The 27,667-nt window shown below is 45.1% G+C and overlaps 1 non-coding gene across 1 annotated transcript; it reads right to left on the bottom strand.

Moving 5' to 3' along the window:
• Positions 1-2,643: 2,643 nt before the first annotated feature.
• On the bottom strand, positions 2,644-2,717 carry trnat-agu (transfer RNA threonine (anticodon AGU)). Its single transcript has one exon. It is a non-coding gene; the product is annotated as a tRNA-Thr (tRNA).
• Positions 2,718-27,667: the final 24,950 nt, after the last annotated feature.

Below are 27,667 nucleotides of genomic sequence, written 5' to 3'. Positions count from 1 at the left end.
GAGCTTGCAGACCAGCCCATGTATCAGATTGAAAGTTATATTTTCATTCACAATCTTTTTCACAGAGCTAAATATTAAATATCAATCCACAACTTGTACAGGACTACCAAATAAAACCTACAACTGTAAAATACAGTTAATCCATATTTTAAATTAAACACAAGGCAAACAAATATTGATACATTAAGAGAGCGGGCAACAGTGAGAGCAGAGTGGAGCATAAAGAGCCCAGGAGAGGGAGCAAGAGTTCACTCGGAGAGCAGGGAACAGCGAGAGCAGGCGTCAAAAAAGGCAAAGGAATACAGAATTAATGGGAGAACACTGAATGGTGTAGAGGAAGTGAGGGACGTTGGAGTGAATGTCCACAGATCCCTGAAGTAGCAGTACAGGTCAATAAGGTGGTTCAGCAGGTCCTTTCCTTTATTAACTGAGGTATAGAATATAAGGGTGATCTGGGTGTCCATGTCAATAAGTCACTGACAGCTAACATGCAGGTGCAGCAAGCAATTAGGAAGGCTAATAGTATGTTAGCCTTTATCGCAAGAGGATTTGAGTACAGGAGTAGTGAATTCTTGCTTCAATTGTATAGAACCTTGGTTAGACTGCACTTGGAGTACTGTGTGCAGCTTTGGTCCCCTTACCTCAGGAAGGATATTATTGCCATGGAGGGAGTTCAACGAAGGTTCATCAGACTTGTTCCTGGGATGGTGGGACTGTCCTATGAAGAGAGATTGGGGAAACTGGGGCTCTATTTTCTAGAGTTTTGAAGAATGAGAGGTGATCTCATTGGAACCCACAAAATATTTAAAGGACAGTCAGGGTAGATGCAGCTAAGATGTTTGCCCTGGTTGGGGAGTCGAGAACCAGGGGACGCAATTTCAAAATAAGGGGCAAGCCACTTAGGACAGAGATGAGGAGAAATGTTGTTACTCAGAGGGTTGTGAATCTTTGGAATTCTGTAACCCAGAGGGCTGTGGAAGCTCAGTCATTGAGTATGTTTAAAGCAGAGATTGACAGATTTCTAAATACAAATGACATAAGGGAATATGAGGAAAGTGTGGGGAAAAGGGCATTGAAGTGGATGATCAGCCATGATCATATTGAATGGTGGGGCAGGCTCGATGAGCTGAATGGCCGACTCCTGCTCCTTGGTTCTATGTTCCTAACTCCACATTGTCGATGAGACACAGCCTCAGGCCGACTTGTCGGGTGTTGCAAACAGATAACACTGCTTCTGATCTTCACCAGAACAGAGTGAGATGTGAAATTGATCATCAAACAGACTGTGAGAGAATACAACAGAATAAAACACATGGAGAGACACTGTGGAACAACAAATAGATTTGATTGGAATGTTGAATTTTGATTGGAATGGATAAAACAGCAGAAACAGCAGATTAAATTGGGACAGAAAAGAGAAACTGATGGGAAGAAGGAAGAAAAGAAAGGATGGATCTGTTCACTTTTTTCAGTTTTTTCACTGGTCCATCAAAGCTGAATTAAAAAAAGATGCAAAAAACAGAGAATTTCACCAAAAATTGAGATTAAATGCTGCCGAAACCTTGAATTGAAGGATGCCCCAACAGATCACCTGTTTAACTGTCTCCTCACTGGGGGATTTCAATCAATGAGCAATATTATTCTCTACTTTTCTTTTGTTGAATGAAACCACTACTGTCACTTGGAGTTAATATCCCTGTGTTCCAACTCCTGAATAATAAAATTGTGAGTTTCGTGATATTTTCTGGACACATTTCCTGCTGAAAGAACGAAGAACTCTTTTCTAATTTACACAATACTATATACACATTCATCAAGCCTCCGAAACTAGCATCCTTGGTGCTGCTCTCTCCTCCCAAACCTCATCTCATGTGACTGTTACATCATCACTCTGATTGTGGGAGGGGTTAATCCCACTGTCTTCAGCATTAACCCTTTACATACTCATACTGCACTGTCTGTCCAAAAAAATCGGTGGAGGGAACTTGAATTATCAAAACAGCAACAGCTGCCAGTTGAAAATCAACTCAACCCATCAGAGAGAGACTGTCAGAGAACTTCCTGCATCCAGTCCTGACCCTGTCACATTAAGCAGCTGCTCAGCCAGACCCCACTCTCATCAACACTGAACATTTTTACTGAGACCCTTCAAATACTGTTTATAAAAGGCCGCAAAGATCAAAGTTCACACAGTTGTATTAAATGCAACAAAGTTTAATATCTTCTCACCGTTTCTCGGTAACCACATGAGACATAGGTTTTCTTATTTGGTTCCTTTGATTTTTCTTGTTCCTGACTGACAAATATTCCAAACCTCAGATAAACCCTCCCACTTGCGTCATGTCCCTGTCTCGGTTAAAAGCAACACATAATGACACAAACACTCTCCTTCAGTGAGATTAATATCAAGCTGTTTTCCAGGTTGAATGGAACTGTGAACAAATTTATGTCAAAGAAGTTACCTTTGATGTATCAGCACTAGAATTCTGTACAAGGAGGAACAGCCATTCCAAAATCATATCCTTCACAAAGGCTGTTTTTTTATGTGATTGAAATTCATCATGTATTTTGAATTAAAGTTCAAAAGACACCGACGTTAGTGTTGATAATGAAACTTTTCAACCATGTTGCTACGGTGAAATAAGGCTCTGCTGGGAGTTGAACCCAGGATCTCCTGTTTACTAGACAGGTGCTTTAACCAACTAAGCTACAGAGCCAGATCACAAATGCGTGTGTAATTGAAATCAGAGGAAGGTCTTGTAGAGAGTGGGCAGGCTTTGGCGAGTCAAGAGCTGAGTTCGTCACGGCAGAGTTCCCAGCCTCTGACTCGCTCTTGTAGTTGTAGCTGTAGTTGTAATTGTAATAGGCAACCGTCCGTATCGGAAGACGATGGGCTACGCCCGGGGTGTACGTCACTTCTGTATTAAACATAGTTTGTTGTGGCTGTAGAGGATGACTCGTGAGTGACAATCCCTTCCACAGCTGGTACAGATGAATATCATTGGCCCGAGGTCGACTGATAATTTTTCCTTCCTCTGACCTCTCTTTCCCACCATCTGGTCATTTCTTTTGTCCTCTGCTTTTCCCATGGTCTTCCTGAATGCCTTTCTCCAGGAATTCCAGTCAGCAGGAAGGACTTCCCATGCATCGACTCCAATCCCAGTCAGCTTGAGATCTCGCTTTGCAGATGTCCTTGTATCACAGACGTGGGTGACCTGTTGGTCTCATGCTGATAGCAAGCTGACCAAAGAGCATGTCTTTGGCAAAGCGACCGTCATCCATTCAGCACACATGACCCAGTCAACAGAGTCACCGCTGACTCAAGAGGGCAAACATGCTGCAGATCCCTGCACGCTGGTGTACTTCCTCATTCGGCACTCTGTCCTGCCAGGAGATGCCCAATATCCATCTGAGACAGCGGAGGTGGAAGCTGTTCGGCTGCTTTTCTTGGCTTGTATAAGTTGTTGATGCTTCTCTACTATAAAGGAGGGTGCTGAGAACACAAGCCTGTTACACGCAGAGCTTCACATTTTCGATCAGTTTGCTGTCGGTTCACACTCGTCTTCTCAACTTTGACATGACAGCTGCAACATTGACAATCCTGGTGCTGATTTCAGTATCAAGGGACAGATTGCTGGTGATTGTTGATCCAAGGTATGTGAAGCTGTTGACAACCTCCAAAGTGAGGTTGTCGATGTTGATGGAAGGTGGAGTCTCTGCGTCCTGGCCCATAACTTTGATCTTCCTGATGCTGATCGCCAGTCCAAATTCCTTGCAGGCCAGGGAGAACCGATATACAAGCTGCTGTTAATGAACTTCATTATGGGATGTCAGCACAGCGTCATCAGCAAACAGCAACTCACAGACCAAGAACTGACTCATTTTGGTCTTGGTGCGCAGTCTTGCCAAGATGAACAGCTTGTCATCAGCTCTGGTATGCAGGTGGACACCCCCATCTGAGTCACTGAAAGTTTAAAATAGCAGCATGGAGAAGAATATGCCAATTGTAAAGGATGTGAGCTATGAGGAGGTTACAAGGAGGCTTCCAGGGGACTTGGACAGGATAAGTGAATGAAATGACAGATGGAATATAATGTGAATAAATGTGAAGTTATCCACTTTGGTAGAATAAACAGAAAGACAGAATATTTCTTAAATGGTGAGAGGTTGGGAAGTGTTGATGTCCAAAGGGACCTGGGTGTCCTTGTTCATGAGACACTAAAAGCTCGCATGCAGGTGCAGCAATCAATTAGGAAGGCAAATGGTATGTTGGCCTTAACACAAGGGGTCATGAGTACAGGAATAAAGATGTCTGCTGCAATTGTATAGAGCCTTGGTGAGATCGTGCTGGAGTATTATGTACAGTTTTGGTTTCCTTATCTAAGGAAGGATATACTTGCCACAGAGGGAGTGCAACGGAGGGTCGCCAGACTAATCCCTGGGATAGTGGGATTGTCTTATGAGGAAACTGGGCTTGTATTCCTTAAAGTTTCATTTAAAAGGCCATTTAAAACTGAGATAGGGTGGAATTTCTTCACTCAGAGGGTGGTGAATCTTTGGAATTCTCTACCTCAGGGGTTTGTGAAAGTTCAATCATTGAGCATGTTCAGGACAGAAATTGATAGAAATCTTGATACTCATGACATCAAGGGATATGGGGCGAGCGCGGGAAAGCAGTGTTGAGGTAAATGATCAGCAAGGATGTAATTGAATGACAGAACAGGCTCGACAGGTTAAACTTCCTCCTCCTACGTTCCGAAGAGAGTTGTCACCAGGACACAGCCCTGTTTTACCCCACTGCTAATCGTGAAAGTGTCTGATGTTGCTCCATTGTAACTGACGGAACTGTGCATGTTCTCGTGGAAAGAAGAGATGACGCCCAAGAGTTTAGGAGGGCAGCTTATTTTCCACAGCAGTTTGAACAGTCTGTCTCTGCTAACAAGATCGAAGGCCTTGGTGATGTCTATAAAGACAATGTAGAGTGGTCTGTACTGTTCACAGTACTTCTCCTGTAACTGCCCAAGTGAGTTGGTAGAGGTTGCGGGTATGGAAGGTGCTGTCTAAGGAACCTTGGTGTGTCGAATTCCTTCATATGTCCCTCTAGCATCCCCCAGATTCAGCGGCAGATTGTATGCTGTTGCAGAGTTTTAACCAGTATTGATTGGTGCAGTGCCGAGCAGTCTGCAGAGACTTGTTTCTGGCAGCTCTGAGAGCCTCTAGAGTTTGTTTGCTGGAGACTTGTTTGTAGTTCATGAGGGCTCTCTTCTTAGTTGCAGTAACTGACTCCATTTCAGTCCAATAAGCCTCAAACCAGTCAGCATTCCTCCCATCTCTTTTCCCATACACAGCGAGTGCAGAGTAAAATATGATGGCGTGCAGATGATTCCACTTTGATACCACACCGAGGCCTTGGGCGTTTTCTGAAAGAACCTGATCTAGGATGTTGAGGAACTCCTGGGTCCCTTCTGGATCAGTGGTTCGGCTAGTGTTGATCCGAGAACGACCTTTCTTCTTGGATGGGTGAAGCTTCCTTGGCTGAAGCCTGACCTTGCTACACACTAGGGAGTGATCAGTGTCACAGTCAGCGCTGTGATAGCTACGTGTGATGAGGATACTGCTGAGGGTGGTATGTCTGGTGATGATAAGTTCTAGCTGGTGCCAGTGGCATGATCTCGGACGTCTCCAGGACACCTTGTGGCACAGCTTGACCTGGAAGTAGCTGTTCGTCACACAGAGTCCATGGTAACAGCATAGCTCCGGAAACTTCTGTCCATTTTTGTTCATCTTGCTAATCCCCTGGTGCCCTATGCTCATTGGCCAAGCTGTAGTCAGTACCCAAGCTTGCGTTGAAATCCCCGAGAAGGAAAAGTCCCTCGTGCTGGGAATTCTACTGATGGCAGTGTCAAGTGTCTCATAGAATTGATCCTTGACATCTGGGGTGGAGGTGAGTGTCGGGACATAGATGCACATGAGATTAACTGGGCCCGCGCTTGTTGACAAGTGAAGGGTAAGAAGTCTCTCTGAGCCAACAGTGGGGGGTTCACTCATTGCAAGTAGCATGTTTTTTACTGTGAAACTCACTCCATGCTCACGAGTTGCCTCTTGGGCTTTCCCCTGTCAGAAGAAGGTGTAGTATTTCTCTTTGAGGCGTCCACTTTGAATGAGTCTAGTTTCTTGCAGCACAGCAATGTCCACATTGAGCCTTGTGAGTTCCTTGTCAATCACAGCTGTCTTGTGTGTGCTATCAACCTGCAGAAGGTTGTCATTAAGGCCAGGACACATGGTCCTTACATTCCAGCTTGTGATGCGAAACACTGGTGTCTTCTTTGTTGAGTTTGTCTTGCCTGGTGCATAGATTATCAATCCGCCAGTTGAGAGATATCTCTCTAAGCTCCAAGCACCCATTGAAGCAAGTAGGTCGTGGCAGGACAGCACCTAACTGACTGGGGGCTGCACAGCTTGGAGTAGGTGGTAGTTATCCAATGAGACGCGATGATCTCTCCCACGGTCAAAAGTAACCCCTGGTGCTCATACTCTACACCAATTGAGTGAGAGCTTATAATTGGTAACTGTTTCTTCCCATGTTTTGCTAATGTTTAACCACAAAGCTGGAGTATCCTCTCCTGGGCAAATAGTATGGAGACACTGAGGATCAGGACACCCTCTCAGCATTGCTAGTATTGTCCAAAGGAAAGGAAACAGCACTGTTTGGTACCAGCTCTGCTGCAGCAGTTGCTGGAAAACTACCTGACAAGTAACAGGTAACCGCCTACGGGACTCCACTCCGGATTTAGTTTAGAGATGCAGCACTGAAACAGGCCCTTCGGCCCACCGAGTCTGTGCCGACCATCAACCACCCATTTATACTAATCCTACACTAATCCCATATTCCTACCACATCCCCACCTGTCCCTATATTTTCCCTACCACCTACCTATACTAGGGGCAATTTCTAATGGCCAATGTTCCTATCAACCTGCAAGTCTTTGGCATGTGGGAGGAAACCGGAGCACCCGGAGAAAACCCACGCAGACACAGGGAGAACTTGCAAACTCCACACAGGCAGTACCAAGAATTGAACCCGGGTCGCTGGAGCTGTGATGCTGCGGTGCTAACCACTGAGCCACTGTCCAAGTTTACTCCCTAAGCCTTCTTCTCTCTCAAGACATCCACAGGGAAGTGAGACTTTTTGCCCATAGCTGGGGCTCTGTTTCTTGGCATCAGGATGGAACCACACGCCAGTTATCCTGCATGACATGCACAAGGATATCACACACTGCCCCATCCCTGTGACAGCTCAGAGAGATCCCCTGATGATAATGCACCCCACAGGAAAATCACAAACAGCCCCCTCCCGAGGACAGCTCAGGGTCAGATACTGCACACACTGCAACAACAGTGACATTACTGTATTAGTCCCTCCATTCTGAAAAACAAGCATTCACCCTACTTTATGCTTTCCGTCTCTCAGCCAATTTTGTATCCACGCTGCCACTGCCTCTTTAATCCCATCTGCTCAAATTTTGTTAACAAGTCTATTTTATGGTACTTTTTCAAACACAATTTTGAAGTGCAGACACACACCACCAACCTCACCACCCTGGTCAACTCTCTGTGAAATTTCATCAAAGAAATTAATTCATTAATTAATTCATACACAATCTTCTGTTAACCAATCTGTACTGGCTGTCATTTATTAGCCCATGTTCTACCAAGTGACAGTTAATTTTCTCCTGGATAATTGTCTCGAAAAGTTTCCCCACCACTGACATTTGACGAACTGGTCTGTAGTTCCTGGGTTTATCTCTGTTTTTAAACAGGGCTGTAAAATTCGCAATCCTTGCAGACTTATCTTTCAGTTCTGGAAAGTCTATTGTGGACAATTTCTTTGGGCATGACTTTAACCAATTAAAGCAACAGGATACTTGATTAATAAGTCCAGAACATTTATTGAGAGTAAAATAGTACTTAATAATTGGAAGTAAAATTATCTTGAACAAACTTGGGGAATATAACTTGACAGCTCTAGCAGGTGTGTGGACTGGTCGAGCTTGGTCTCGGTCCTCTTTGTCCAGTCTAGATCCCTCAACAGGTGGAGAACTTGGTTGATGATCTGAGCCTTTACCCCTGAGGTCTTCTAGTGGTCCTGCACACTGAAACCTTACAAGTTCCCTACTTTTAACCCCTGGATGGCCATCATACCACCATGTAAAATAATAATTGGTCTGAGCTGTTGCTCGGTACATTTAATTAATGTATTCCACTAACAGCCAACTGTCCTCAGAATCTCAGACATGAGTACAATGGAGTGGTTTCACACTGTCTCCCAATCTGATCTGAAACAAGTTTCCTGTTCATTAAATCGAGACTCTTGAAAATGCTGGAAATACTCAGCAGGTCTGACAGCATCTGTGGAGAGAGAAACAGAGTTAACGTTTCAGATCTGTGATCTTTCATCAGAACTGGGCTGAAATTGTCTGAGGGACTGAGATTGTGGAATCAATTTCTGGGTCAAAAACATTGTACTCTCTCAGGATGGGAAGATGGTGATTATTAAGTACAGTGCAAGAATATAGATGCTTTTACATTATTTGAATCAACATTGATTTAAACCTTGTGCTCACGAAACCTATCTTTTGATCAAAATGACACTGATAACAATGGAAAAAGCAACACATACATTTCACGACCACAGGACTTTGTAAAGCCTTTTACAGCCAATGAAGGACTTTCCAAGTGTAGTCACTGTACAGTACAATACAATACCCTACAATAAGGATATTTCACATTCGAGTCACGCAAGTCCCAGGCGATGACCATCTCAAACAAGAGAGAATCTAACCATCTCCCCTTGACATTCAACAGCATTACGATTGCTGAATCCCCCACTATCAACATCCTGGGGGTTACCATTGACCAGAAACTGAACTGCAGTAGCCATATAAATATCATGGCTACAAGAGCAGGTCAGACACTAGGAATCCTGTGGCGAGTAACTCACCTCCTGACTCCCCAAAGCCTGTCCCCTATCTACAAGGCACAAGTCAGGAGTGTGATGCAATACTCTACATTGCTTGGATAGGTGCAGCTCCAACAACACTTAAGAAGCTCAACGTCATCCAGGACAAAGCAGCCCGCTTGATTGGCGCCTCATTCACTATATTCACTCTCTCTATCACCAACGCACAGCGTGCACCATCCACAAGATGCACTGCAGCAACGCAGCAAGCCTCCTGACACAGCACCTTCCAAACCCATGACTTCTATCACCTCGAAGGACAAGGGCAGCAGATGCATGGGAACACCACCACCTGCAAGTTCCCCTCTGAGCCACACACCATCCTGGAATTGGAACTATATCACCGTTCCTTCACTGTGACTGGGTCAAAATCCTGGAACTCCCTTCCTAACAGCACCACATCGACTGCAGTGGTTCAAGAAGGCAGCTCACCACCACCTTCTCGAGGGAATTAGGGATGGGCAATAAATGCAATAAATAAAAATAAAATCAATAAAAAATGACATTATCCTGTAATCCCCAAAAGTAGAAAATACATATGAAAATGAAAATAGAATAAAGCACAGTCAGCATGGATTTCACAAAGAAAGACTTGATTAACCTTAACTTTGAAGAATCAACAGCAAGAGTAATACAGCAGATGAAGAAGAGTTTAAGTTAATAAAGCCTCATCCTTTTAAGTGCTTGAACCAAGAAATTGTGGGTTAGCAAACAAGCACACTAACTGACAGAGCTGGGTGTTGTGCCTTCTCGATTCCCCTAAAGCAGGGTGTTAATGAGTTAAATCTTCAGGTTGCTGCAACCAGAATAGCCATTGTCCACGATCAGTTTTACTGTTATAAATAAAGATGGAACATTCATTGTGAATCTATAGAAACAGTCTGGTCCTGCACACTGCAGACACATCCACGTCATCACCAACCAACTCTCCTATAATTGATGCAGTTATTTGACTTTTCCCCATTAGCTCCATGGAATTAATTTTGAAAGATTTTAAATTCCAAGAAGTTTTGTTAATATTCAGCCCTTGAGAAGATATCATTCCCTGGCCACAGTGGAGAGAGCATTGAATATAAAACAGTAGACTACCAGGTAACACAGTGAAAGCTTATCAGCTAATCTATAATTACTTACTTTTCTTATTTTTGCTCTTGCTATTCGGTTTTTCATCCTTTTCAGTTCCTGACTGTGGATATTATTGTGATTAAATGTGAAAAGATGCACTGTGTCTCAGCCCCGCTATATTGACTCTTTCTCTGTACAGTGCTGCATACACTCAGATACTGACAGTGTCTCTCCCTCCCTCAATTTTCCAGCCCTGACATTGCAGAAAGTGCTGTTCAAAGTTACACATTCTGACTGTTTGCAGTTGATTAGTGAGAGATTATTAACGTATCCTTCTGCAGCGCTGCCTCGGTTAATAACAGCAGATCTAAGTCACATTTCAGATACAGAAACAGATGCATCAATTATTCACTCTTTCCCAGAGTGAGTGAGGCCGGGACAAGCAGCAACATTCCAGCCCCACACTCTGCAATTACCCAGCACCAGTGGAAAGCAGTGAATACAGATTCAATCAGTGGGTTAATGTCCATTACAGGGATGCAAGATTCCACAGCCCAGGACAAACATCCCCATACACCGAGAACAAGCTCAGGAAAACCCGGGGGAGTTAATATCCCAATCACTGAGCATTCCAGTCACATTGAACAAGTTCCAGAACTGAGTGAACCTTTCAAAGTACAGAAGCGATGACGAGGTCAAAAAGGTCTGAACAGTTGAGGTGACTGAGCGGTTTCAGCTTCTCTGTTCAGGTTGCAGCTTTCACTGGAGGCATGTGTTTTAATCCCACTTCTGACAACTTGATTTTCAGTTACTTTGCAGAGTTTCCTTGAAGGTTTGAGGTAGAGTAAATACTGAGGAACTGTTTCTAACTGCTGAACGGTCAATAACCGAAGGTTACAGATTTAAAGTGACTCACAAAACCAGAAGGAACATGAGGAAAAATTCATTTCTGCAACATGTGGTTAGGATTTCAGTTATGTGGATAGATTGGAGAAGTTGGGGTTGTTCTCCTTAGAGAGGAGATTTGATAGAGGTGTTCACAATCATGAGGGGTCGTGACAGACCAGATAGAGAGAAACTGTTGGTAGAAGGATTGAGACTCAGGTAAAAGCTGTGGCTCAGTTGGTCACACTCACCTCGAAATCACAAGCTTCTGGGTTCAGAGTTCACAGATGACACTCCAGTACAGCACTGAGGGTGTTGAAGGTGTTGCCTTTCAGGTGTGATGTTAAACCAAGACCTGGTCTGCATGTTTGGGTGAATGTAAAAGATCCCATGCTGCAATTTCAAACAAGTGAAGAGCAATTCTCCCTGGTGTTGTGATCAATATTTGCCCCTCAATCAGATCAGTTGGTCATTATCACATTGCTGTTTGTGGGTATCAGCTGCTGCATTTCTGACATTACAACAGTGATTACACTTCAAAAGTATTTCATTGTCTACAAAGTGCTTTGATATATCCAGTGGTCAGGAAAGGTGCTATATAAATGCAAGTCTTTTCTTTCTTTATCACAACACATTGCTGTGCAAACAATGGTTCCTCATGTCACCTCTGGTTCTTCTGCCAATCACCTGATATCTGTGTCCTCTGCTTACTGACCCTTTTACCACTGGAAACAGTTTCTCCTTATTTAAACTATTGAAAACCTCCATGATTTTGAACAAATGTGTCAAATCTCTTCTGAATTTTCTCTGCTGCACGGAGAACAACCCCAGCTTCTCCAATCTCTCCACATAACTGAAATCCCTCACCCTGCTACCATTGTGGTAAATCTCTTTTTTATTCTTTCCTGGGTTGTGGGCACTGCTAACACAATGTGATTCCTGTCAATGCAGCGGCCCGCTGACATCATCGGAGAGCGCCAAGCTGCACATAGGCACAGCTACATCTTGCCAGGGTTAAGTGGCACATGCACAGGATGATGTCATGGCTCAGCACCAACATCATCGCATCTCCGCCCATGGTCCACCTTCGCACATTCACGCTAAAGCGTCATCGGGTATCCAGCCTCTCACTCAGCTGGAGGAAGCCATTTCAACACTCCCCCCTCCTCTCATGCTCACATCTCTGTCCTGGGATTGCTGCAGTGTTCCAGTGAACATCAACGCAAGCTCGAGGAACAGCATCTCATCTTCCGATTAGGCACACTACAGCCTGCCGGACTGAACATTGAGTTCAATAATTTCAGAGAATGACAGCCCCCCATTTTACTTTCATTTTTAGTTGTTTTTTCTTTTTTCTTCTTTTTTGCTTTTTTACATTTTTTACAACCTTTTATATTGCATTTATTTCATTTCATCTTAGTTTATTCAGTTTGCTTACCCACTGTTTTTTTTCAGGTTTGCACTTGCTGCTGTTCAATATTCAGTCCGTTAACACCTATTCTGTACTAATGCTTTGTCTTTCAACACATCATTAACATATTGTTTGCCTTTTCTCCATGACCTTTTGGTCAGCTATGTGGCCTTGTCCTACCTGCACCTTCTCCTTTGTTATCTCTTGCCCCACCCCCACCTCACTTGCTTATAACCTGTGACATTTTTAATATTTGTCAGTTCCGAAGAAGGGTCAGTGACCCGAAACGTTAACTCTGCTTCTCTTTCCACAGATGCTGCCAGACCTGCTGAGTGGTTCCAGTATTTCTTGTTTTTATTCCAGAAAATATTTGTTTGCTGCAAAAAGTACATGGCAGGTAAAATGAAATGGAAGGGTTGTGAGGCAATTCATTCCTGCACTGAAGGAAACTGATCTCCTTTGCAATCTTTGTATTGTTGACTTGGTGCTGTTTTTGAACTGTTTTGTAATGTATCTTTTTATAGTTTTTTTAACGAATAAAGTATATGTTGGAAATTTAAAAAAAAGCTCAGAGAAGGTTCACTAGATTTATTCCTGTGATGAAGGGGTTGTCTTGTGAGGAGGATTGAGCAGGTTGGACCTATCCTGATTGGAGTTTAGAAACATGAGAGGTGATCGTATTGAGACATATAAGATTCTGAAGGGTCTTGACAGGGTAGATGCTGAGAGGATGTTTCCCCTCGTGGTGGAATCTAGAACTAGGGGACACAGTTTCAGAATTAGGGATTTTCCATTTAAGAAGGAAATGAGGAGGAATTTCTTCTCTCAGACAGTCATTCATCTTTGGATTTTTATCTACAAGGAAGTCAAGGGTTATGGGGGGCAGGCAAGAAAGTGGGGTTGATGCCATGATCAGATCAGCCATGATCCTATTGAATGGCGGAGAAGGCTCGAGGGGCCAAATGGCCTCCTCCTGCTACTATTTCTGTTCTTATGATCTCATTGCAGCTTGTTCCAAATAGAGACAAAAGAGTGGAATTCCAGAGGAGAGGTGAGAGTAATTACCCTTGAGTAAGTGTGGCATCAAGGATCCCTAGCAAAATTGAAATCAATGGGAATCAGGGGAAAACTGTCCACTTGTTGGAGTCCTACCTAGCACAAAGCAAGATGATTATGGTTGGTGGAGGCCGATCATCTCAATCCAGGACATTGCCTCAGGAGTTTCTGAGGGTAGTGTCCTAGGCTCAACCATCCTCAGCTCTTTCATTAATGAGTTTCCCCTCAGCTTAAGTCAGAAGTGGGAATGTTAGGTGATGATTCACAACTCCTCAGATACTGAAGCAGTCCATGTCCGCAAGGGCGAGACCTGAACAACATTCAGGCTTGAGCTGATAAGTGACAAGTGACTTGGTTGCCACAAAAGTGCCACGCAGTGAACATCTCCAATGAGAGAGAATCAAACCATCTACCTTTTAATACTCAGCAGCATTATCATCACGGAATCCCTCACCATCAACATCTTGGGGGTTACCATTGACCAGAAACTAAACTGGACCAGTCACATCTATGCTGCGGCTTTTAGCGTAGGTCAGAAATTGGGAATTCTGCAGAAAGTATCTCACCTCCTGACATGCCAAAGCCTGTCCATTATCTACAAGGCACAAGTCAGGAGTGTGATGGAATACTCTCCACTTTTCTGGATAGCTGCAGCTCCAACAACACATAAAGAGCTCAACACCACCCAGGACAAAGCAGTCCTCTTCATCGGTACCTCACCCACCACTTTAAACATTCACTCCCTCCACCACCAGAGCACAGTGGCAGCAGTGTGTACCACCTACAAGATGCACTGCAGTAACTCGCTAAGTAACGTTCGGCAGCACCATCCAAACCCGTGATCACTTCCACCTCGAAGGACAAGGGCAGCAGATGCATGGGAACACCACCACCTGCAGGTTCACCTCCAAGTCACTCACCATCATGACCTGGAACTATATCACCATTTCTTCACTGTTGCTGGGTCAAAATCCTGGAACTCCCTCCGCAATAGCACTGTGGGTGTTCCTACACCACATTGACTGCAGCAGTTCAAGAAGGGAACTCGCCACCACATTCTCAAGGGCAATTAGGGATGGACAATAAATGCCAGCCTTGCCAGCGATACTCACATCCAAGAATGAATAAAAAACAAATCATTCTCCACAGATTCCCCACAATCCAGGCTTGGACATTTATTTCACGAGCACAGAGCTTTATATAACTACAACATGAGTTCCAATCTTCAGATTCCATTAGCCTTTCACATTATTTTCTACCAGTCCATTAGCTTTTAGTGATTCAGCACTCGGGTCTCTGCTTCTCCAGTCTCTAACATCTCACCACTTATAAAAAACACTCTGATCTATCTTTCGTAGGTCCCAGATGACCGCACATTTTAAACTCCATCTGCCAAAGCATTGCTCACTCACTTAATCTATCAAGAAGATTTGAAAATAAATTTCTTGCCAAAGGATAATGTTCTGCTTCTGCTCCCTCGCCATTTGCTTTTCCCGTTAGTCTTTCATTTGGTGTAAATCCAGAGAAAGTAAAGATGGAAGGAAGGAGGGAGGCAAAAATCTTGCTCCTTTTCGTGATCCCCATTTGATCTTCATTCCAGTCCAATTTGGGTGAAGAATTCCGATTGTCTGTCTCAATTTTAATAATATATAAACAATTCTGGAATCACCAGCGAGATATTGATAAGAACATGTTTCCAGGCCAACTTTCCACAAAAGCTCCCCCACAACAATGTACTAGACACTTCATAAACTAACGACAAAATTGGGATCCGAACCCACACATGCAAAGCACGCAATGCATTAGCACGTCACCGTCTTAACCTCTCGACCACCTTGTCAGCTGTTTGGACAGTACAGATCCTGGCTGTGCAGCCAGATGTGCAATAATGGAAATGCAGCTTCTGTAAGTAAATGCAATTTCCATCACATCAGGTCATGGCCTGTTGGGAATGGAGCGGTGTGAAACATTTCCAGACCATGTCCAACACGTTTCGACTCAGTGTGAAAATCCACCATGGAAAGACTGGAACATACAATCATTTCATCACATCATGATTAACATCACTCAGACACCTGAACCATGAGGTCACTGACGAAGTCATGATGACCGAATTTCTCACGAAATGACAACTGAACTAACTGACTGGAAGAATTGCTTTAATTCCACACGATCAGAGAGGCACAGCCTCAGACCGACTTGGCAGATGAGTATTGATTGAATAATTTCTATGTGAGGAATGTTCCAGCATCATAAACCAGGGGAACGTGCCGACTGAGCTGTGTCTTCATCTCTTCTGGGCAGTCGGACAGTTCACCCTTCATTCTGCTCTGATTCACTTTCCCAAAGCGGATCTACAGATTCTCAAATCTTTGGACTGGGTTTTCTTATTTTGTTCCTTTTGATTTTTCTTGCTCCTGACTGAATAATATATTCTAAACCTCGGATCAACCCTCCCCTTTGCGTCGTGTCATAGTCTTGGTTAAAAAAGACACAAAACGGCACGAACAGTCTGAAATATACAACACGGTCACACTTTCCTTCAGTGAGATTAATGTTGAGCTGTTTTCCAGGTTAAATGCAACTGCAAATACATTGCTCTCAAAGAAATTGTAGGGGATTGAGTTGCCGTTGAAATATTAGCATTGAACATTTGTACAAGGAGGAACAGCCATTCCAAACTGACATCCTTCACAAAGGCAACCACTGAGCTGTTTTCTTGTGTGAATAAAATTCATAAGAAAAGTTAAAGTTCACAAGAAAACAGATGTAAACGATTGATAGCTAAACTTTTGAAGCAAGGATATGAATCCACGATTTTCTGATTATTGGACAAACACTCGAGCCAACGAAGCTACTGAGCCAGATCACAAATGCTGTGACAACTAAGGGCAGAGGAGGGCACTCTTTATTCTCATCCCACTTCTCCACTGGTCACAAAATCTATTTCAACTTTTCCCACTTACTGAAACAGTCAATCATATACTCTATTTTTCCCAGAATAGAAGACACTGACCAGATTTCTTCAATGAACAACAAAATGATTCATTTATTGTAGAACAAGTTTTAACTAGTCATGAAGTAAAGCATAAACACACAGGTGGAAATTTTAAAAGTTCCCTTTTCACCTTTACTTTTAAAGTCTTTTTTAAAAATCTTCGAGCCACATGCGCACACACACATACACCGGTTAACAGAAAAGATTAAAGGGATGTTTTTTTTAAAATTTTTTAAATTTTGTTACAAACACAAAAAAAAAACTCTTGGGCTGTTTACTTGCTCATTTTTGAAGAAAACATCAGATGAGATACGTTGCTCCCAAATTGGAATACAGTCTAACTTCTGAGTATACGTAGACAGGTCACTAAGGTATTTTAGAACAGTTCTTTTCAGAAGGCACTGAGAATTAATTTTAGCAGGCCTTCTTCAAAGACATGCGACAAGCTGAATTAACACACTGGACTTCTCAGGATCTTTTAAAGATTTTCTGGAAAACAAGCTGGGTTGTGGTCTTCTCTCCTTCCTTGACACTTCTTCAGGCTAACTTTGTCAACTGCTCACTCCAGCAGGTAAAACACACTGACTCTACAACCAAAAGCTTGTGAGTTTTCTGCTGTCTTAGGTGTACATTGCTGCTGCCGAGCTTGTCCAATCAAGGGGCGCAAATGCCTTCACTAACCACATCTCCCTGTTACCATAGTTTCTGTTCTATTTTTAACTTGAATTATGTGAAAAACAGTAAACATAGTTGCCAAATTAGCTCTTTTGGTGCTCTCTTGAAAAAGAACTGGTCCTACATTTATTCAGTTTGATTATGACTTCTTCAAAAAATATTTTAACAGAAAAAACAGAATCACTTCCATAACATCATGCACTTTCCCTGAGCTACAGGTTATTGAAAGACTCTCTGGCTGTGTTTATTTTAGGTGATTTTGTACTCAGGTTCTTTTGGAATCCATGTGTTTGCAGATCTTTGTGAGTGAGAGATGTGGAGATATGCTTAAAAAATTTCCCTATAAATTATTCATATCTCCGTCATTCCCCGAACTTTGTGCAAACACATTAATGAGGGAATCACACACATCAAGCCGTCAAACCTGTCTGCTGAACATTGAAAGGTGACAGTGTTTATAGTAACGGGGTTCCATTTATTCAGACACATCTTGATGATTCACACATGTAATGTATTTGTATATTATATTCATGACATTATGATGTAAATAAACACTTCCTTGCACTTGCCACGCTTGGTGAACATTTTCTCTGCTGATGCCCCCTGAATATATTAGAGAACATGGTGACGAGGTTGAGATAAAAGTCTGTAAACATAGGCAGCAAACAGCAGCAGGGACTGCAGTGAACAAGATTTACGTGACATATTTGTGCTTATATTGGTGGGTGAAATAAGATACTAAACACACAAAATCCTACATTTGAGCTCGCGGAACATTGCTCTGTCTATGGAGATAGCATCATAGAATGCTCAGGAATTTTGTCCTATACCAGTGATAGTAATACACTTCAGGGGAACTTAAAAAAAACTGGTAAAATCGGCTTTCACATAACAGATGAAATTTTGCACAGAGAAGTGTGAAGTGATACAATTTGAAAGGAAGTATGAGGAGAGGCCATATAAATGAAACATGACAATTCTAAAGTGGGTGCAGGAGCAGAGAGACAATGTACACCAATGTTAGAAGGATTGAAAAGGTAACTAAGAGCAAACAGGACACTTGGATTTATTAATATAGGCATAGAGTAAAAGCATATAAGTTATGCTAAACCTTTACAAAATGCTGGGAATGAATGGCCTCTTCCTGTACCTCCACAGAAAGCTTCCATTCCAGGTTTACACACACTCATCAGGATCACTCTCCACAGATCCTGCCACTCCAGGCTCGGACACCAACTTCAGGATCACTCTCCACAGATCCCGCCATTCCAGGTTCGGACACCCACTTCAGGATCACTCTCCATACATCCCAGCACTACAGGCTCGGAGACCCTCTTCAGAGATCTAAATCTCCAGACACGGACATCCTTTGAGGACCACTCTCCACAGATTCTTCCCTCCAGGCTCAGACACCCTCTTCAGAGTCACCCTCCATCCATCCCGCCGCTCCACGCACGGTTATCTCGCTCAGGATCAGATCAAAGAATGTTGCTTGTCACTTATCAGCTCAAGCCTGAATGTTGTTCAGGTCTTGCTGCTTGCAGGCACAGACTGCTTCAGTATCTGAGGAGTTGTGAATCATCAGCGAACATGCCCACTTCTGACTTATGTTGAAGAGAAAGCCATCAATGAAACAGCTGAGGATGGTTGGGCCTAGGGCACTGCCCTGAGAAACTAGGGATCCAGTCATGAAAGGTGGAGGACAATTAAATAACGAACCAGATGAGGAGGCTCCAAAAACTTCCCTATCCTCAATGTTGGTGGAGCCGAGCACGTCAGTGCAAAAGATGAAGCTGAAGCATTTGAAACCATCTTCAGTCAGAAATTGCTCAGTGGATGATTCATCTCGGCCTCTTGAGGTCCCCAGCATCACAGCTTCCAGTTTTCAGCCAATTCGCTTCACTCCACATGATAGCAAGAAACAGCTGAAGGCACTCAGTACATCAAAGACTATGGGCCCTAAGAACATTCCGGCTCGAGTACTGAAGACTTGTGCTCCAGAACTAGCTGCGCCCTCAGCCAAGCTGTTCCAGTAGAGCGACAACATAGGCATCTACTCAACAATTAGGAAAATTGCCCAGGTGTGCCCTGTCCGTAAAAAAGCAGGACAAATCCAATCTGACCAATTGCCGCCCCATCAGTCTACTATCAATCATCAACAAAGTGATGGAAGATGTCACCAACAGTGCTATCAAGCACCACACACTTAACAATAATCTGCTCATCGATGCTCAGTTTAGGTTCTGCCAGGGTCTCTCAGCTCCAGGAAATAATTTGGCAGATAGAGTAGAATGTGGGAAAATGTGAGGTTATCCACTTTGGCAGGAAGAATAGAACAGGAAAATATTATTTAAATTGTGAGAGATTACAGAATGCTGCGGAGTAGAAGGATCTGGGTGTCTTCGTACATGAATCACAAAAAGTTACCATGCAGGTACAGCAAATAATTAGGAAGGCAAATGGAATGTTCCCCTTTATTGCAAGGGGAATGGAGTATAAAAGTAGAGATGTGTTGCTACAAATGTACAGGGTGCTCGTGAAACCACACCTAGAGTATTGTGTACAGTTTTGGTTTCCTTATTTAAGGAGGGATATACTTGCATTGGAGGCAGTTCAGAGAAGGTTCACGAGATTTATTCCAGTGATGAAGGGGTTGTCGTATGAGGAAAGTTGAGCAGGTTGGACCGATACTCATTGGAGTTGAGAAAAATGAACGGTGAACGTATTGAGACATATAAGATTCTGAGGGGACTTGACAGGGTAGATGCTGAGAGGAAGTTTCCCCTCGTGGTGGAATCTAGAACTCGGGGACACAGTTTCAGATTTAGGGGTTTTTCATTTAAGAAGGAATTTCTTCTCTCAGAGCGTCATTAATCTTTGGAATTCTCTACCGCAGAGAGCAGTGGAGGCTGGGTCATTGAATGTCTTCACGATTTTTATCTACAAGAGAGCCAAGGGTTATGTGGGCAGGCAGGAAAGTGGGGTTGAGGTCATGATCAGGTCAGCCATGATCCTATTGAATGACGGAGCAAGCTCGAGGGGCGAAATGGCCTACTCCTGCTACTAGTTGTTCTGATCTTATGTTGTTATGATCTCATTGCAGCTTGGTCCAAACAGAGATAAAAGAGTGGAATTCCAGAGGAGAGGTGAGAGTGATTGCCCTTGAGTGAGTGTGGCATCAAGGATCCCTAGCAAAATTGAAGTCAATGGGAATCAGGGGGAAAACTCTCCACTTGCTGGAGTTGTACCTCACACAAAACAAGATGGTTGTGGTTCGTGGAGGCCAATCATCTCAGCCCAGGACATTGCTTCAGTAGTTTCTCAGGGTAGTGTCGTAGACCCAAACATCCTCAGCTGTTTCATTGACGACTTTCCCTTCAAAATAAGTCAGAAGTGGGAATGTTAGGTGATGATTCACAACTCCTCAGTTGAAGCAGTCTGTGCCTACAAGCTGCAAGACCTGAACAATATTCAGGCTTGAGCTGATAAGTGACAAGTAACCTTCTGGCAACACAAGTGCCAAGCAGTGAACATCTCCAATGAGAGAGAGAAAAAAATCTACCTTTTGATATTCAGAGCATTATCATCGCTGAATCCCCCACCATCAATATGTTGGGGGTTACCATTGACCAGAAACTAAACGGGACCAGTCAGATCTATGCTGCGGCTATAAGCGCAGGTCAGAGATTAGGAATTCTGCAGCAAGTGGGAAAAATTAGGAATTCTAGGGGCGGCACAGTGGCGCAGTGGTTTGCACCGCAGCCTCACAGCTCCAGCAACCCGGGTTCAATTCTGGGTACTGCCTGTGTGGAGTTTGCAAGTTCTCCCTGTGTCTGTGTGGGTTTTCTCCGGGTGCTCCGGTTTCCTCCCACAAGCCAAAAGACTTGCAGGTTGGTAGGTAAATTGGCCATTATAAATTGTCCTATAGTATAGGTAGGTGGTAGGGAAATGTAGGGACAGGTGGGGATGTGGTAGGAATATGGGATTAGTGTAGGATTAATATAAATGGGTGGTTGATGGTCGGCACAGACTCGGTGGGCCGAAGGGCCTGTTTCAGTGCTGTATCTCTAAACTAAACTAAGTATCTCACCTCCTGATACACCAAAACCTGTCCACCATCGACAAGGCACAAGTCAGGAGTGTGATGGAATACATCCCACTCAACAACACTCAAGAAGCTCAATACCATCCAGGACAAAGCAGCCCACTTAATCGCCACCTAACCCACCACCTTAAACATTCACTCTCTCCACCACCAGTACACAGAGTCTGCAGTGTGTACCATCTCTATATGCACTGCAGTAACTCGCCATGTATCCTTCAACAGCACCTTTCAAACCCGTGACCTCTACCACCTCGAAGGACAAGGGCAGCAGATGCATGGGAACTCGCCATCTGCAGGTTCCCCTCCAAGTCACTCACCATCCTGACTTGGAACGATATCGCCATTTCTTCACTGTTGTTGGGTCACAATCCTGGAACTCCCTCCCCAACGGCGGTGTGGGTGTTCCTGCACCACATGGACTGCAGCAGTTCAAGACGGCAGCTCACCACTACATTCTCAAGGGCAATTAGGGATGGGTAATAAATGCTCACCTTATCAGCGATACTCACATCCAAGAATGAATAAAAAACAAATCACTCTCCACAGATTCCCCACAATCTGGGCTTGGACATTTACTTCAGGAGCACAGAGCTTTATATAACTGCAACATGAGTTCCAAACTTCATATTCCGTTCGCTTTTCACATTATTTTCTCCCAGTCCACTAGCTTTTAGTAATTCTGTATTCGGGTCTCGGCTCCTCCACAGTTTCTAACATCTCACCTCTTACAAAAAAACACTCTGATCTATCTTTCTTCAGTATTACATGACCCCACATTTTAAACTCCATCTGTCAAAGCATTGCTCACTCACTTAATCTATCAAGAAGATTTGAAAATAAATTTCTTGCCAAAGGATAATATTCTGCTTCTGCTCCCTCGCCGTTTGCTTTTCCCATCAGTCTTTCACTTGGTGTAAATCCAGAGAATATAAAGATGGAAGGAAGGGAGGGAGGGAAAATCTTGCTCCGCTTTGTGATCCCAATTTGATCTTCATTCCAGTCCAATTTGGGTGAAGAATCCCAATTGTCTGTCTCAATTTTAATAATATATAAACAATTGGGAAGGTCATGTCTTACCAACTTAATAGAATTCTTTGAGGAAGTGACAAAGTTGATTGATGAGGGAAGGGCTGTCGATGTCATATACATGGACTTCAGTAAGGCGTTTGATAAGGTTCCCCATGGCAGGCTGATGGAGAAAGTGAAGGCGCTTGGGGTCCAAGGTCTACTAGCTCGATGGATAAAGAACTGGCTGGGCAACAGGAGACAGAGAGTAGCAGTAGAAGGGAGTTTCTCAAAATGGAGACGTGTGACCAGTGGTGTTCCACAGGGATCCGTGCTGGGACCACTGTTGTTTGTGATATACATTAATGATTTGGAGGAAAGTATAGGTGGACTGATTAGCAAATTTGCAGACGACACTAAGATTGGTGGAGTAGCAGATAGTGAAGGGGACTGTCAGAGAATACAGCAGAATATAGATAGATTGGAGAGTTGGGCAGAGAAATGGCAGATGGAGTTCAATCAGGGCAAATGCGAGGTGATGCATTTTGGAAGATCCAATTCAAGAGTGAACTATACAGTAAATGGAAAAGTCCTGGGGAAAATTGATGTCCAGAGAGATTTGGGTGTTCAGGTCCACTGTTCCCAGAAGGTGGCAACGCAGGTAAATAGAGTGGTCAAGAAGGCATACGGCATGCTTTCCTTCATCGGACGGGGCATTGAGTACAAGAGTTGGCAGGTCATGTTACAGTTGTATAGGACTTTGGTTCGGCCACATTTGGAATACTGCGTACAGTTCTGGTCGCCACATTATCAAAAGGATGTGGATGCTTTGGAGAGGGTGCAGAGGAGGTTCACAAGGATGTTGCCTGGTATGGAGGGCGCTAGCTATGAAGAGAGGTTGAGCAGATTAGGATTATTTTCATTAGAAAGACGGAGGTTGAGGGGGGACCTGATTGAGGTGTACAAAATCATGAGAGGTATAGACAGGGTGGATAGCAAGAGGCTTTTTCCCAGAGTGGGGGTTTCAATTACTAGAGGACACGAGTTCAAAGTGAAAGGGGAAAAGTTTAGGGGGGATATGCGTGGAAAGTTCTTTACGCAGAGGGTGGTGGGCACCTGGAACGCATTGCCAGCGGAGGTGGTAGATGCGGGCACGATGGATTCTTTTAAGATGTATCTTGACAGATACATGAATGGGCAGGAAGAAAAGAGATACAGAACCTTAGAAAATAGGCGACATGTTTAGAGAGAGGATCTGGATCGGCGCAGGCTTGGAGGGCCGAAGGGCCTGTTCCTGTGCTGTAATTATCTTTGTTCTTAATTCTGGAAACACCGTCTGGAAATTGACAGGAAGAGGTTTCCAGTCTGACTTTATGCAAAAAGTCCCCCAATAGAAATAAAGGAACTATCCAGCTCACAAACTAACAGCAAGGATGGGATTCGAACCCATTCATGAAGAACACAATGCATTAGCAGACAATCACCTTAACCTCTCAGCCACCTTAACAATTGCGCAAACATGGGTGTCACCTTCAGCACAGCTCCTGGCTGTGCAGCCAGCTGCAGTGACCTCATGGTTCAGGCGTCTGAGTGATGTTAATCATGATGTGATCAAATGATTGCATGTTCCACTCTTTCCGTGGTGGGTTTTCACACTGAGTGGAAACGTGTTGGACATGGTCTGGAAATGTTTCACACCGCTCCATTCCCTGGTTCATTTACTTACAGAAGGTATATTTCCATCATTACACAACCCATAAGATGAACTTTTTTCAAAAGACTTCAGTGTATTTAGCTCTGTGTTCAACACTGTGAGGCAGCTTTCTGTGTTGAGAAAGAGTGCAATTTAATGACTGGTCTCTTGGATCTTGGATCAAACAGGGTGACAGATAGAGGTCTGTGTGCAGAGGGTTTGGAGGTGAGCTCTGATTCCTAACCCTTTCTGGATTGTGAGGAATAAAGAATGAATGAGAGAGAGAGAATGTGGGAGAAGGGATGATGGAAGAATTTGTTTGTGAACCTGATTAAAAGTGGCTCAAACGCAAGATCATATTAAGATATCAAGAGCAGAACATTAACATAATCTGAGTTCCGCGATCTGGTCGGGTTCCATTCCCCTGAAGTGAGGAATGAACGGGTGGGGAAATTCCACCTGGAGTTATATTTGTCTCCAATGAAGATGAGTTCACAGTGAGGATGGAATAGCTCAGTTGGGAGAACACTAGATTGAAGAACCAGGATACAATCCCTGGTTTCATCAGTTTTAATTTGGTGCCTCCATCAGTTTAACTAGAGAGAATCAGAGGGGAGATTTTCCACTCTTGACCCCATGGGCTGAATTTTAAACGAACGGTGCGGCTCTCGGCAGAGGCACCGGAAGCGGGTGTCGTCACCACACGAGTGAAATGTGGCCGACCGACTCCGATCACGGAGCAGCCGACCAATTAATGAAGGGGAGGCGTGTGGCCCATGTAAACAAGGACCAGAGGCAGGGAACAAGGCACCGATGGCACCGACATCTGACACAACGGCAGGTGCTGACACCATATTTAAAGGGCTGCCAACCCTGCATTCACTGCTGCCTGGTTTAAAGGAGTGTCTTCCTGAGAGCCCTCTGATGCCCCAGGACCCGTTCTGCTGCCTCTGCTGCCCCAGGACCCATTCTGCTGCATCTGCTGCCCCAGGATCCGTTCTGCTGTCTCTGCTGCCCCAGGACCCGTTCTGCTGTCACTGCTGCCCCAGAACTCGCTCTGCTCCCTCTGCTGTCCCAGGACACGTTCTGCTGCCTCTGATGCCCCAGGACCCGTTCTGCAGCCTCTGATGCCCCAGGACCCGTTCTGCTGCCTCTGCTGCCTGCTGAGTAAGGAGCTGAATGCGAGCCTGCAGTGACCATGGTCCCACGGTTTAGCGATGCCTCCCTGCAGGTTCTCCTCCAGGTGGCAAGAGAAAGGTGGAAGATCCTCTTCCCCAGGGATGGGAGGTGGAGACCTGCCCACCTGACCAAGCAAAGCTGGCTGAAGATAGTCGGTGAGGTCAGCTGACGTGGGGTCACCCCCAGAACATGGATCCAGTACAGGAAGTGGGTCAATGACCGGATCCAGGCTGCTCAGGCGAAAACTCAAAACACTTTGGACCCTTTGGACATTGCATGTGGCAGAGTGAGAGGGAGTGTTTGGTGGAAAGGGAGTGACCACCCAGTCATGTGGATTGGGGAAGGGCAGCAGGACATGCTGCCTGAGGCTTGGCTGCATCTCGGTGAGAGGTGCACGTCAGTCATTGTATCAACTCACACAGTCCCTCGAGAGGGGCCACATGCAGGAGGAATACGTGTGTCCTCATCATGGACTGCTGGACTATCACCATCAGAGATGTTGGGCTTGTCCCCGCTGGGAGACTAACTTTGTTCATCATTGTGTCTGCAGGAGAAGACATCCCACAATTGGAAAGAGCGTGTCAAGACCGGCGGTGGATGCCTTATCTCCATGTCCTCATCCCGATGGAGGAGGAGGCCATGGAACAGGCAGGGCAGCAAAGCAGCTGCTCCATAGCTGATGGAGAGACAGGGACACCTACCCAAGAGAGTGAGTGAACATCTCCTGGGGCACAAGGGAGCATCTGCTGCAAAGGAGCCACACTGCTCATCTGCTCACCACTGCATCAATGGAGCTGCACGTTAGGGGTGGTTGGAATGTCATGATGGGAAGACCCTAACCCTTCAATGTCCCTGTTTTCTCATGAAGGCCCGGATGAACGACAAAAGCAAAGAGCTGGAGAGACTGGGGGACAGCCGGACATGTCTGAGGAGGAGGAGGGAGCCTCAGAGGGTGCACCATCACCTCATTCCCCTGCACCCTTCACCAGCACAGAAACTCTCACGTTGGTGGGTATCCGTTCGCGGTTAGATTCTGGCATGCAAACTGGTGAGCACATCACAGACAGGCCCGGGCAGCTGGCGGAGGCTGTGACAGCCGAGGCCACTGGGAGTTGGTGGTTTGTGGGAGGCCAGGCCCATGCTGTGCCCCAGGCTGATGACGTGCCTCTTGTGTCACCAGCAACACGGGAAATGCTGCAGCTGCAGTGAGAGGTCAGGCAACATCTGGCAGAGTTGCCAGAGGCTATGTGTACCCAAGCACGGACGATGGAGGAGTCCATCCAGGCCTTGGGTGCTGCACTGTCTCTGATGGGGGTGTGTCTGGCTTCCTCCATTGAGAGATTGGTGACTCTCATGGAGAACCAGATCCAGCAGACCAATCAGTGGCTGCCGGAGATGTGCGCAGACCTGCACTCCATCACTTTGTCCAGGAGCTCCATCCAGTCGTGACAAGGTGAGAGGGGGGACGAGGCACCTGAACTCTCCACTTGGTCCACGTCCCTCTCAGGTCAGCAGGGAGGTACAAGTGTGTCTTATAAGGGGGAGGAGCAGCTGGCTGCTACATCTGGGGGCCCCTCTCAGGGTGCTCCTGGTGTGGACGGTAATTCCAAAGTCCCTCTGCCAGTGACACCAGAGATGCCAGCACCTCCATGATCCTCGATGACAGAGGGGGTCCCTGTACCTGTGCAGGAGGCCCTCAGTGTGCCAGGGCCCTCCAGGCCTCAGGCAGCTGAGGACGGCCGCCAATGTCATCCCAAGCCATGGAGCAGCAAGGTCAGCAGCCTGTCTCCACCTCAGCTGACAGAGCAGGGGGAGGAGCAGGTAGGAACACCCGGAAGAGATTTAAGAAGAGCACCCAGATTCACTGAGGGGTTCACGGGTGAATGTACATTCCAGATGGATAGGGTTGTGTTTGGTGTCACACAGAATAAAGAAATGATGTTCTCTCACTATGTCTCCTTCCTATTGTTGATGCCCTTTGGGACTTCATTTCAACCCTTCCTCCCAAGGGGCTGGAAGTGATGGACCAAGCCCTGAGTTCACAAAGCTTCGGCCTTGTCACTGTGCGATGTGTACCTGGGCACTGTAGTGTAGAAGGAAGGAGGTGACAACAGGGCTGTTTAAAGCTAAGACTTTATTGCTGTGGTTCCAGAAGGTGGTAAGGCTCAAAGGAAACGTGAATGTATAAGGGTGTCTCGTGTCTCCCTTGTGTGTATCTTATGGAGGCTTTCCTGCTGTGCCTGAGGTTTTTCATCTGGCACTGCTTGGGCAGCATCCTCCTCCACATCCTCATCATCAGAGGAGACACCACACTCCATGATATCCACACGAGTCAACACCTCACCCCTCTGTCATGCCAGATTGTGCAGAGCACAGCAAGCCACCATGATACGCGAGACCCTCGCCGGGACATACTGAAGAGCTCCACAGGAACAATATAAGTGCCTGAATCTCATCTTCAGGAGACCAATGGCCTCTTTGATGGTCGCTCGGGTTGACCCGCAGCAGGTGTTGTACCTCTCCTCTGAATCGTTGTGTGGGTTCCTCACAGGCATCAGTACTCATGTTCTCACTGG

Source organism: Heterodontus francisci, unplaced genomic scaffold (genome assembly GCF_036365525.1).
Source record: "Heterodontus francisci isolate sHetFra1 unplaced genomic scaffold, sHetFra1.hap1 HAP1_SCAFFOLD_278, whole genome shotgun sequence".
NCBI classification, from domain to species: Eukaryota; Metazoa; Chordata; class Chondrichthyes; order Heterodontiformes; family Heterodontidae; genus Heterodontus; species Heterodontus francisci.
The sequence above is the reverse complement of the archived record's forward strand: the minus strand, read 5'-3'. Positions and strand labels throughout refer to the sequence as shown.